At 32.0% G+C, this 14,591-nt stretch overlaps 1 long non-coding RNA gene across 1 annotated transcript; it reads left to right on the forward strand.

Moving 5' to 3' along the window:
* Window positions 1–673: 673 nt before the first annotated feature.
* Window positions 674–14,107, forward strand: LOC138337652 (uncharacterized). The gene is made up of 3 exons (XR_011211034.1): window positions 674–770; window positions 8,029–8,087; window positions 13,687–14,107. It is a non-coding gene; the product is annotated as an uncharacterized lncRNA (long non-coding RNA).
* The last annotated feature ends 484 nt before the right edge of the window (window positions 14,108–14,591 follow it).

Consider the following 14,591-nt stretch of genomic DNA (forward strand, 5'->3'; position numbering starts at 1 on the left):
TTTCATTCATGATGAATTCACCTTGTTTTGTTTCAAAACTTGTTTAGAAGATGATCCACTCAAAAAATCAATAATTAAAAGAGAAAAAAAGATTTATAATCAACAATGGGGGTTTCAGAGAAAGAAAGATAGAAACATATAAATTAGTTAAGAATGATTTGGATGTTCCTTAATTGTCGATAGATAAGATAAATAGAGCTCGTCTTCTCATTTGATTCAGTTTATCGAGAGTACATAGAAACCGTTGAAGTTTCAAAAGGGGATAATTTATGATTTTGTTGTTCAAATTAGGGTTCCAGTATGCTCATTAAATAACTCAAAATTAGTTTTAAAGTTAAACAATTTGTCCTATTTACTAATTTATATAATATGATACTTCGTTTCAAAAAGAGTTAGCTTCATTCGAGATTGTTTTGGCTGAAAGAATTATAAAATCAAATTACATAACGATTTTTCAAGATGGTTTTTGAATTTATAGTAAAATAATAAGGGATCACTTTTGTCTGCTTTTGAAGCATCTAGCATAAATTATAATGACCCGAAATTGAAAGATAACTTTTTCTTTTGATAATTTTGAATAGTCATTTTTACAATAGTTAACTAATTTAGGGTTAATTTATTAATTATTAATAATAATGGCCCATATATATATTTAACATATGTTATTAGGGTTGACACCTTTAGATCATAATTCTTCTTCAAAGAAAACGTCTCATCCTACAGAGAACGTGGTAGCCGACACAATGAAAAAGGTGACAAACCTCCAACATGTAAGCGTTAATTATGTCTTAATAAAGCTATTGATATATATAAACGTGTGTCATATTATTACTATTCTATTATTATAGCTGGTTGTAAAAGAGAAATAAGAAATTTGGATAGGGATCAAGAAGAATGAAAATTGGAATTACTGTTTAACTTTTTTTATTGGAAAATGGGTTTAACTTGTCGATTATCATAAAAAAGGTTAGGGGGTGAATGTGAGAGACATTAATATAGTTAATTACTTGAGGTTACTGGATTTTTCTTTCCATATATTGATTTTTCCAATTGGAGTTTCTTTTTCGTGGTTATCACACTATGATTCTTAACTTAATCTATTGACATATGTAAGTAAGATATTCGATGTGTTATATGAACCTTATTATATATATGGCATTAGAGAAATTGGAATATAATTCTAAGCTTGAAATTTGAAAATATGAGGGTTGACAAGATAATTGACCTCAAAATTAAGGAACTTGATTTTCAGGTTTTGTAAGTTTTTGAGTGTAGACTAGATATATAGCAATGTGGGTGTTGTTAGTATTGAAATCTTATTGTGATTTTCTATTTGAGTAGATTATATTGATTTGTGAGTCAACTTAAAGAGGAAGGCTCTAATTCTGGAGTCATTGTTCGACTATTTGAGGCAAGTGAATTTCAAAGCTCTTGCTAAGTGTATGAAATTAGTGTATTTCCTTGTGGTATATGTTTGGGAGTAATGGTACTAGGCGATGGGTTGACTTGTCCACATTGATTAATTTTAATAATGAAAACAAAGGCAATAAAAGGCAATGTGAATAATGGGTTGTGTGTGATCTGTTGATAATAGAGAATGGTTTGAAAGACTTATTGAATCATTGTTGATGTTGTTGTGAATTGTGCAATGTCATGAAAATAGTGATATCCTGTTCATTTGTGTGAACATATCATTCGCATTATTTTGAGACATGGTTGTGAAAAGTTCTATGTGCATTGAGAATGAATTAGAACTTTTGGGAAGTAGGAGAACAAATAAAGTAGATTTGATGATTTATAAAGTGAAGGCATGGTGTTGTATGTGTACAATTATGAGAGATTGCGGCAAGAAGAAAGAATTGGGGCAAAGAAGAAAAAGTGCAAAATTGTAAAGAACAAAAAGAAGGAAACAAATATGGAAATAAATAAAGAAGGAAAGAAATAAAAAGTAGCAATTCAAGTCAAATAAGGAAAGAAATAAAAAATAGCAATTCAAGTTAAAGAACGAAAGAAATGAAGAAGTTACAATTCAAGTCAAATAAGGAAAGAAGTAAATATACACAAGTTCAAGAAGGAAAAAGATTTGTAATTCCTTTTCTTTTAGAAGTCGAAGGCAAATCAAATCTATAAAAGGATCAAGAAGTTAAAGGAAAAAAGTATCTTTGCATAAACACAAATCGAGAGAATTTATCAACAAAGCCAAAACAATAGTCATTGCATATTCACGAAATATATAATCTAGAGAGCACTAATTTCTGGAGAAAAAATGAGGCCTTAGTCACTGAAACGCAAGAACCAGGTTCACCTTCATCACAGCAACATAAGGACCAGGTTCACGAAAATTGTTCTACTCAGAACTATTGGATATTGAATTTGATCAATTAAAGTCTAGGGTTATTAGTCTTTGTTGATTTGTTCTAGGTTTGTTATTGAGTTGTAATAGTTCCTAGAATTGTAACAAGAAGTGGGTTTGAGTTTTTGGGAGTTGAGTCTTGAGAGAATTGAAACAAGATGTGGGTTTGACTTCTTGGGAGTGGGTTGTGAAAATTGTAAACAAGAAGTCAGTTGGACTTCTTCGGTGGTTGGAGTTAAGAGGAGTTGAGAGCCTTTGTAAAAAACAAGCGAGTTTGACTTCTTGTTGAGTGGATAGTTTTCGACTATAGTTAATCAAAAAGATTAGAAATTTAGAGTTAGATTCATTGATTAACTGAGTTTTAAATCTTGAATTAATATAAAACTTCTGTGTGGTTTTTCTCTTCCTTGAGTTAGGAAGGTTTCCACGATAAATCTTTGTTTTATTGTTTTACGAAAAAATTACAAGAACCTGGTTCTTGTTCTAGGGGTAAGGTTTATTCAATTGGTATCGGAGTAGGTCTTTTAATTAAAAGACTAACATCTTGAAAAGGATAAATGGCTACACCACCTACACCACAGGATGGAGCTTCTCAAACTCGACCACCACTGTTTAATGGAAAGTATTATGGATGGTGGAAAAATCGCATGATGGATCATTTACTAGGAGAAAATCCAGACCTATGGGGAGTCGTGTTGGACGGTCAAACCATACCCATGAAGAATGGAATTGATGGAACCACTCAAGTACCAAAAGATAGGAAAGAATTGAATGTTGCAGATAAACTTGCAATTCAGAACAATGCTAAAGCAAAAAAGATCTTCATATGCGAATAGGTCCATATGAATCAATCGAATATCATCATGTCAACAAGAAAAAGCAATATGGAAAACTTTGCAACAGCGCATAATGAAACAACTCAAGTAAAGAAGTCTAAAATTAATAACTTGAACAGAGAATACGAACTGTTTCGAATGGAAGAAGGTGAAACAATACAAGAGATGCACAAGACGTTCACTAGTATCATTAATAAAATCTACTCACTAGGTGAAATAATTCCCAATGGGAAGGCAAAGTAGAAACCATTATTTAAACCCGTGATCTAGATAAGTTAGCTATGGATAAACTCTTCGAAAATGTCATGACCTATGAATTTAAGAAAAAACAAGAAAAGGAAATCAAGAATGATAAGTACATTCCCACAATCAGAAGAATGACCAATCAAGAAGCAGATCTTTCAACGAAAAGAGCCTTTTCCACTATAGGGGATTTATTAGAAGAAGAATTTGAGGAGGGAAGGTTCGAAAATCAGCCACTACTTGCAATAGGACAATCAAATAAATATGATTTTCTTGCACTTATTGCTGAAACAAATTCTGAAGATGATGAAGAAGATGACAAACAAAGCGAGGTAAGTTTTCATTACATCAAAGTAAGTATTGAATCACATTCTATAAAGGAACTAGGGTCCTTATTGAGTACTCTTATAGATGCATATCGACTAATCAATTGTGAAAGAGAATAAATGATGGAAAACTATGCATCTTTAAGAGAATTCAATGACAATCTTTAGAAAAACAATCACTTTCTTCAAAACAAATTAAAAGAACAGATTAAAATCTCAGAGTAAAGCCACAAGGGCAAAAACTCTGCTAGTGAACTTCAATTAGCTCTAGAAAAAAAATTGTTCACCATAAACTTTCATGCTTAACAGAAAGGAATATGTTGGTACAAGAAAATCTTGATCATACAAAACTGGATCTGGAACGAAATCTTAGATGGACCAGGTCCTCTAAAATTTTAACTCGGATTCAAGAAAGAAAAATCAATAATCGAAGTGGGATAGGTTTTAAAAAATAGAATAATCTTGTGTTACACACTATTCACATGTTTGAAAGTTTATGCACTCATTGTGGAAACTCAGGTTATTTAATGAATCAACGTAAAGATTTATTTGAGGCTTTTCAGAAAAATGTTAAGTTCACCAAAAAGCAAAAGACTGATACGGGTAAGAACCTGGTTCCAAAAAAGAATACTCCAAATAAAAGTTTTTTTTATTTGTCTTTATGAGCTAGAAGAAATCTTATTCATCTTTTTACTCACATAAAGGGGCTCAAGCTAATCTGGGTTACCAAGACTAATTTATGACTAGTGTTTCAGGTGAAGGTGAGAGAAAAAAGGTAAACTTGGTCCATGAATAGTGCATACTCCAAACATGTGTTAAATATGGTAGAAAATTTCCTCTCACTCTTTGATTTTCAAGTCGGCGGTTTCGTCCTTGAAAAGGATGAGAAAAAACAAAGTGACATGATTTCAAACATATTTGATGGTGCAAACTTAGGGAACATCGCAGATGAACCTGGTTCACATGTACAATCATTAATGCACCTGCAACATGAATTACTATACTAATTTATGGTTCTAGTGATTTGGTGAATAATAGAGCAATCGGGATAGTAAGAATATGCTACAACTTCAGGGGGAACTTCGTTGTGTGAACCTGGTCCTTGTTGTTCATTCGAAAGTATTAAAAATTTACAAGGGTTGGTTCTCTATGATATCTTGAGATTCGCTTGATCTTGAAGAGCATGATGATGTGACATTCTCGTGAAGGCCTTGAATATAAAAGAATTGAGAAAAATTAGTCAAAGCATAGTCTTATCGAAACAAGTTGATGCATTATCATGATTTTCTTTAATAATTAGCTAGTAAACGAAAAATCTTATGCTTGATTAATTATACAATAAATATATGCTAACTCAACCTCGTACTATAAAAGCTACAAACGCAAGTCACATATCAAACAATGTTTAGAACGTTTGCGGATGTTATCTCTACTCTTTGCTAACACCATTAAGTAAATCGTGGAGAAACAAAAAAATGGCACCTGGTTTGTCTGTAATACCCAGTTATGTACCATCATTTTTCAATGCATGAGTTTCCTGTGGTTGGGTCAAACATAAGCACTAATGAACCTGGTCGATCATCAAAAATTCATCTTTCTCAAAAATTACAAAGCACACTCTTTGACAATACGCATCGTTCAATCTCAAACTGCTCTAATGATGAAAATCTCAGTATTGAAGTCACTCATGCTTTAATTTAGGGGGAACCTTGCTTTACCACCCACATCTAAACCAGGTTCACAAACTAAACACATCTCATTATGCACCAAGATGTGATGAATCTCTTACCGGTAGTTGGTACTCCTTCAACGTTGTCATCAAGAAAAGGCTAAAAAAATCATGGAGAAATGAAAAATTGATAATGTATCTCATGTTTCTCTTGGTGCACAATGGGCATACTGAATTTTTTTTATCAATGGCAGTAAACATCCCTTTCTTCCTCATTTTAGTAATCTTTGGTTCCAATCCTCATCCTCAAATTTTAGAATATTTTACTATTTGATGTGCTTATGTTTGTCTCATACTCATGATATCATATGTTTTTTATTAACGTCATAAACTGGTACATATTTGTTTATTTTGTTTCTCATTGAAGATCTTAATTATGTATGAGTTTAAGATTACTAATATCCTTAGATTAACTAACCATTTTGTTAGAAGAAGTGTACTTGTAAGTGTTGCACAAGTGGCTTTGAGTTAAAAATGATATTACCCTCATTGAATCTTATTCGGATTCTTTGGTTATTGGTTTTCAATGATGCCAAAAGGGGGAAAATACATAATATGGATAGACATATGCATAGTTTGTCATTATATAAAAGGGGGAAATATGAAGTTTGTAGTTTTCATGGATGACAAAGAGTTGTAGTTTTGATAGATGACAAAGCGTGGTAGTTTTGATTACTAACAAATAGTCTAGATGTGTAATAAATTATTGGTTATCATCATCAAAAAGGGGGAAAATGTTGGGAAGTAGGAGAACAAAAAAAGTAGTTTTGATGAATGATAAAGTGAACGCATGGTGTCGTATGTGTACAATTATGAGAGATTGCGGCAAGAAGAAAAAGCATTGGGGCAAAGAAGGAAAAGTGCAGAATTGTAAAGAAGGAAACAAATATGGAAATAAATAAAGAAGAAAAGAAATAAAAAGTAGCAATTCAAGTCAAAGAAGGAAAGAAATAAAAAGTAGCAATTCAAATCAAATAAGGAAAGAAATAAAAAATAGCAATTCAAGTCAAAGAAGGAAAGAAATGAAGATGTTACGATTCAAGTCAAATAAGGAAAGAAGTAAATATAGACAAGTTCAAGAAGGAAAAGAATTTGTAATACCTTTCCATGTAGTAGTTGAAGGCAAATCAAATCTATAAAAGGATCAAGAAGTTGAAGGAAAAAAGTGTCTTTGCATAAACATAAATCGAGAGAATTTATCAGCAAGCTAGAAACATAGCCATTGCATATTAACGAAATATATCATCTTGAGAGACGTATTTTCTGGAGAAAAACGCAGGCCTTCTTCATAGAAATTCAAGGACAAGGTTCACCTTCATCACAACAACATAAGGACAAGGTTCACGAAACATATTCTACTCAGAACTATTGGATATTGAAATTTGATCAATTAAAGTCTAGGGTTATTAGTCTTTGTTGATTTGTTCTAGGTTTATTATTGAGTTGTAATAGTTCCTATAATTGTAACAAGAAGTGGGTTTAACTTCTTGGGAGTTGAGTCTTGAGAGAATTGTAACAAGAAGTGGGTTTGACTTCTTGGGAGTGAGGTTGTGAGAATTGTAAACAAGAAGTGGGTTTGACTTCTTGGGTGGTTAAGCCCGTTTAACTTCTTGTTGATTGGAGAGTTTTTGATTATAGTTAATCGAAAAGGGTAGAATTTTAGAGTTAGATTCACTGATTAACTGAGTTCTAAATCGTGAATTAATATAAAACTTCGGTGTGGATTTTCCCTTCCTTGAGTTAGGAAGGTTTCCACGAAAAATCTTTATCTTATTGTGTTACGAGAAAATTACATGAACCTGGTTCTTTTTATAGGGGTAAGGTTTCTTCAAGAACTTAAAGAGGATGTACCATTTGAGGGACATATCGCGCGCCGCTATGGATACTATATTTTTAGGGACGTATCGCGCGCCGTGATGATTACGATATCGGGGGTCGTGTCATGCGCTGCGAGAGATGCATGGAAAAATATGTCCTCCATGGGTCCCGGACAAAGAGACATCGGGTGTGTATCACTAGGTCAGACGTGCATCATTATACTTGACATTGCATTCCATTGCTTTGAACATGCTTATCATAACTAAACATAATATTGTGTTTTGCTGATCTTGTGAATGCCTTTTTGTGGAACTTGTGATTGATGAATACTGAGCTTGTTGTTGAGGATATAAAATTTGTTGAAGTGTTATTGTTGAGTATATGTAATTTGGCAAAGTATTGTTGTTGAGGATATTAATTTGACAAAGTGTTGTTGTTTTAGAGGATATGTAATTTACCAAAGTGTTGTTGTTGAGGATATGCAATTTGTCTAAGTGTCGTTATTGAAGATATGTAACTCGTCTAGGTGTTGATATTGAGCTATGTGCTATGTAAATTGTGATTTGTTAGGTTGGAGTGATTTTTATGTAGGTTTTAGTTTTGGAGGTTCGGTTGGGGTGGTAGCAGTACCCGTATTTCATCCCCTCTGCTTGTGTTTAGAGGTATACTTGTTGAGTACCGTGTTGTTTGGTACTCACCCCTTGCTTCTACATTTTTTTGTAGGTTATTAGCCCGGATCTTTGTGATATATTCTCTTTCGAAGCTTCTTGGAGATTTGTGAGGTAGTTTTTTGTCATCCTAGCAGACCTTCCTACTCCTTTTTATGATTTTGTTCTACTCTAGAAAAAATGTCAGATGAGACTTATATTTTATTTTATTCAATTGTAATACTTTAGAGTCTTGTACACGTGACAACCGAGTTTTGGGGTATAATTTAAGTTCTAGTTATTTTTCCGCATTTTATTGTATAAGTTGTGTTTAAGGTTAATTTGACTTGGTGGGATAAGATGAGTGCCATCACGTCCAATTTTGGATTGTCAAAAATTGGTCTTAGAGCCCCAGGTTCATAGGTCTCACGTGTGTACAAGTCGAGTCTAAGTAGAGTCTCGAGGAACAGTATGCAGACGTATGTACTTATTTTCGAGAGGCTATAGTGATTTTTAGAGAGAAAAAATCTTCACTTGTTGGATCTCTATCGTGCCTATCTCATTTTAATTTTATTGCTTCACTCCATTCACTTTCGCTTATGTGTTGACTCGTGAGTCATTCCTTATGTGAGTATTTAGTGTGTTGTATATGTTTTGAATATTAGGTTTTTGTAAACGTGGAAGTGACAGACTTATCGAATGTTGTGTTGTTACGTCTGAAATGTTTAATGATTTAAATAGATTGAGTTAGGGGATAACTTTACGAAATATTATAAGAATATTTAAATGATGAGGTTGAACAATTCTTCATGAACGCTTTATATTTTTTAAAATAGTTATTTAGCAGCGAAAATATTACTTGTGTGGTATTGACAATATCTTTATTAGTTTGATAATTGGAAGTGAAATGATTAAAAGGATGGATAGGTAATTAACAGTGTCACTTTGAAAGCTAAAGTTCGCATAGTTGTCATAACATATATATGTTGTGTAGCGAATGATCTTGTGTGAATCAAGGTTTGAATATCTTTCATAGATTGAGTGTATATAAAAAGGGATACATATTGTTTTGGACTAGAGACTAAACATATTTAGTAGTGTATGTTAGTTACTTAATGGGACATGAATGTGAAGGCTATTTGACTACAATCTGCTCAATAAGTATGGTGTGTTCTAGTGGTGGATTTAACAAACTTACACAATGCGGTAATAGTGGTATATAAGATGGATTTGTCGATTGTTCAGCGTAAATACTAACTATTTAAATAGTCATAAGTTATACAAATGTTCATATAATTAGACCCGATGTTGCATTCACATTTGAGAAACCAACTAGCTTGTTACTATAGACGAATGAGTTAAACATTATTTATTAGAGAAATTTCAATGATGGATCTTTGGAGTAATATAATATATTTAGGTTGTAAAGTATATCTCAAAATCCTAAATGAGGTCAGATAATTTTATCTTAAGCTCCAAATGAGTAAATTGTTATTGGAATTACAAACTTTTGGATAAATGGTCTTAGTGAGTATACTTGGATGAATGAAATTGAAGGATATTAATAAAAGATACATATAAATTGAGTAAGTCCCTTGTATGGTTGACATAACTAGGTTTGGAATGTCATGTTAATGGCAAGCCTAAATTCGTGGTGAGGGAAAAGACTAACTAAACATGAAAATAATAAGGTTTTATGATGCATTATGGTTGAAATGCAACTATAAGATACATGTGTTGGTTAAAAAGATTTTTGTATGGTAATGATGGCTTTTGGGTATCTAAGATTATGATTTACTATTATTTGGTGAGTAGTGTGGTTGCAAGAAAAATTGTAGGATTGTTTAAAAACCGCTCAAATAGAATTTAACGGAGCTAGAAGTATAATTAAAAATAAAAATTAATTAGTGAGATGTAGTGTATCCTTTGGATGGAGGCGAAAAAAATAATTATTTCTTTGATTGCAAAGGCTAAATATGTATCTTCAGAAAGAGTGAATAATTTGACATAGAAACATGTTATTCCATCTATTTTTCCTAGATTATTGTGAAAGTGTTACACGTCACACATATCAGCTAAAACTTGTCGGATAAGATTTGAGAAAGATGTCTACAAACATTTTACTTGAGTGTGATGATAAATTCTTTTGTGGTTTGATCTTGATAGTGAGTATGCTTCAATTTCAAGCAAAGGATATGATATGGTCGATAGAGAGACGATCAATTACAAGCTAAGATACACTAACTCATAAAAAAATCTTGAAGTTTTGAGCTAATATTTGTAGATAAAGGGACTAGATTACATAGCTCGATTCCAATTCAAGTTTTACATCATAAGTTTAGGTTTATGGTAGAGTGTTTTGTCAAGGTATGAATTGGTAAGGTAGGAAATAATCGTTAAAATTGAGTATGAAACATTTGGAAAGGATTTAAAATGGTTTGAGTACTAAATTTGATAACTTTTGATTGTTATACCAAAGGTGGTTTCATGTAATGTTCTGATATAGAGGATAATGTAGAAATATCATGGATTATTTTTTTTGTCAAATGATAAGATTGGTAAACAAGTAAGTGAAAGGGAAAAGAGTATGGTGTATGGCAGATTCAAGGTATTTGAAATTTGTGTCATAAAAAAATTTATAAAAAGGAAGGAATCAGACCTCTTGTATAAAACCCTTGGTTTGTTGTTGATAGATTTATTGATTTTTCCTATGATTTTAGATATGACTTAAAGATGCTAACTTGTTTGACTCTAACTTACTTAAAGTTTATCACTAACTTTATGAATATTATATTTTTGTTTGGCTGACAAACAGTGTTGAGTGGATGATTTTGCACGATTATGTGGGGCTAGATTATTTAAATTTTGATGGGTAACTTATTTATGTTAAACTGTGTGGAGATGTAGTTTTACATAAATAATGAGGATTTGAGGAGATGAAAACAACTTTGTTGATGGGATGATACATACTGTTATGATGTTTTACATAGGCATTTGATAGTGAGTAGAGGCTATGAGGTTACGACATTCAAATTATTGGAGTGACCAAGAAATTCTTATGTACTGGTATTGGTATGGTATTGAATAATAGTTGAAATTGGGTATTCAAAAAATTTGTGGAATTGACATTAAGTGTGATTCAATGGTTGTATCTCGATGCTAATGTACTTTCAGATCTGGAATTAGTGCTATCAGTCTTAAATGTGACTTGTATTTTTCATGAAATGCTTAAAAAGAGACATAGTTTGAAATTTTTTGAGGCGATAATGTGTTTGTTAAAAAGACTTTGATAATAGAGACAGTTTAAGGGTAAGGTAAATGACTGGTATACTTGTGTTGTTTGTTGGTATTACGAATGTTAGCTTCAATGGAGTATAGTGAGAAGCACGTGGTTTGAATGGAACCAAACCGGTGAATTGTGGTTAGACAAAAATAAGGATGGAGTCAAGTGAATGGAAATGTTGATATGGGAACTATGGATGGAGTATTGTGTTATTCGATTTTTGTTCCATACATCTTTATTTGACCCATCTTCTTCGTTTTAAACATGGCTTAGAGTATGATTAGTTGAATATGTTCAAGTGTGTTTCTTTATCTATTAGTGAATCCCTAATGGTGGATTGGATGTATTGATCCTCTTCTGTCCTCTTAATAGAGGCGGATATTTGGGCTGACTTTGCTCATTCAGTTATGATAGACTTGCTTTTGTTAGGATATTTAAAGTATTTCAATGTGTCTACAGGCACAACCTTTCTTACAAGAACTTATATAAGAGCTACTATGAGGAGTTACAGTTGTCTAGGAGTGTAGTTAGATGTTCTATATTTTGAAGTGTATCGCTAGTTGGGTTTTTATTAATCATTTTGTTTTTATGGTTAGATAATTTTTATTCTCCCTTGATGCTTATCCGATATCTAGTTATTAGACGGTTATAACTTAAGCGCATGGAAAGATAAAGTTGTTAAAAGGGACTAGTGATAATATATGTGATGGTTTGTGCATTATAAGTGTCTGGTGGTTGATTCAGGCTGATTCTGATTGTAGTCAGTAGTGATTAAGAAGGTTATATTGGTTATGTGAGAAATGATTTATTAAGATAGTTGTGTTAAGGTCAAACAGGGTTGAGTTTACATTGAGTCCAGGAGTTCGCTTTTAGCTTGATTATCACTTTTAATTTGTAGATATTCAATGTTTGATTCGAAATTTCAATTGTTAGTAGTTGATCTTGATGGAATGAACTTACGGAGAAGCTCACTGAGCGAGATGAACACCGACGAATAGGTCATAACTGAGATTTTTGGTAACACTGGTTATTTTTGCTTCTTCTTGTTCTTTATGTTCGAGGACGAACATGATTTTTAGTTGTGAATAATGTAATAACCCGAATCTGAAAGGTAATTTTTTTTTTATAATTTTGAATAGTTGTTTAAAAAATAGTAAATTAATTTAGGGGTAATTTATTTATTATTAATAATAATGTCCTACGTATATATTAACATAATTTATTGAGGTTGACACCTTTAGATCATAATTCTTCTTCAAAGAAAACCCCCCATTACACGGAGAACGTCGTAGCCGACACAATCAAAAGGGTGAAGAACCTTTAACCTGTAAGGATTAATTATGTCTTAATAAAGCTATTGGTATATATACACGTATGTCATATTATTACTATTTTATTATTATAGTTTGTTATAAAAGAGAAACAACAAACTTGAAGAATGGAAATTGGAATTATTGTATAACTTTTTTTATTGGAAAATGGGTTTAACTTGTAGATTATCATTAAGAAGGTTAGGGTGTGAATGTGATTATATATTAAAATATAGTTTTATTACTAGAAGTTACTAGATTTTTCTTTCCATGTATTGATTTTTCCAATTGGAGTTTCTTTTTTGTGGTTATCACACTATGATCATTGACTTAACCTATTGACATATGTACATAAGATATTCGATGTACGAATATTATTGGGTATATGGCATTAGAGAAATTGGAATATAATTCTAGGCTTGAAATTTGAAAATATGATGGTTGAAAATGGTGATATCCACTTTATTTGTGTGAGAATGTCATTTGCATTATTTTGAGACATGGTTGTGAAAAGTGTTATGTGCATTGAAAAAGAATTAGCACATAAAGAGGATGTACCACTTCGGGGGATGTATAGCGCCCCGCGATGGATACTGTATTTTGAAGGACGTATCGCGTGCCGTGATGGTTACTATATAGAGGATCGTGTCGTGCGCCGCGACAGATGCATGGACGGATATGTTCCCCATGGGTCCCGGAATGAGAGATAGCGGGTGTGTATCACTAGATCAGAAAGGAATCATTATACTTGGCATTGCATTGCAGATGCTAATCATTAGTGAACTTTATATTGTGATTTGGTGACCATGTAAATGCCTTTCTATGGAACTTGTGATTGATGAATACTATGCTTGTTGTTAAGAATATAAAATTTGTTAAAAATTTGTTGTAGAGGATATTTACTTTAACAAAGTATTGTTGTTGAGGATATGTAATTTGTCGAAGTGTTGTTGTTGAGCTATATGCTATGTAAATTGTGAGTTGTTAGGTTGGAGTGATTTTTATGCAGGTTGTAGTTTTGGAGGTTCGGTTGGGGTGGTAGGAGTACTCGTATTTCATCTCCTTAGCTTGTGTTTAGAGGTTTACTTGTTGAGTACCGTGTGGTTTGGTACTCACCCCTTGCTTCAACAATTTTTTGTAGGTTATTAGCCCGGACCTTTGTGATATATTCTTTTCTTTTCTGAAGCTTCTTGGAGATTTGTGAGGTAGTTGTTTGTCATCCCAGCAGACATTCCTACTCCTTTTTATCATTTTTTTCTACTCTAGAAAAAATGTCATATGAGACTTATATATTTTTTTAATTCAATTGTAATACTTTAGAGGATTCTACATGTGACAACCAGGTTTTGGGGTATAATTTAAGTTTTAGTAAATTTTTAACATTTTATTGTATTAGTTGTGTTTCAGGCTGACTTGTCTTGGTGGGATAAGACGAGTGTCACTACGACCAATTTCAGGTTGTAAAATAAATAGTGTGGTGTTTATATCTACTTTTGAAGTTTCTAAACTATGGGAATTAATGGTATATCGTTAATGCAACTTTAAATTAATATCTCCTAAAACTTTTGAAGTAGTATTTATGAATTGTCGGGAAAAGGAAAATAGTATACATTATAAATGTAAAAAAATAGTGATCTAAAAATCTATATTTTCATCGATCGAAATTCCGTTTATATCACATAAAATATATATATATAATAAAGCTAAATTTAGAGGGGTGATGTGGCATACTTCTAAAGCCAAAAACGGCATTTATCTTTTTTTATTTTTCCTCAATTTTTTTTATATTTTTTCAATTATTTTCTATTTATCATATGATGTATTAGAATGTTTTTAAAATATTTATTGATTACATGTTTTTATTTATTAACTCTTCATATACATCTACGTCATATACTCAATCTTAACTACCACTAATTGTGTTTCACTCTGTTTAGAAAAGTTTGAAATTATTTTCATTTCATTTTGGAAACACACCAACCTATAAATACTACTTTTTTGTTCTTAGTTGTAACGCATGTAAAACCAGAGGCATTCGAACAACCA

Source organism: Solanum lycopersicum, chromosome 8, assembly GCF_036512215.1.
Source record: "Solanum lycopersicum chromosome 8, SLM_r2.1".
Lineage (NCBI taxonomy): Eukaryota > Viridiplantae > Streptophyta > Magnoliopsida > Solanales > Solanaceae > Solanum > Solanum lycopersicum.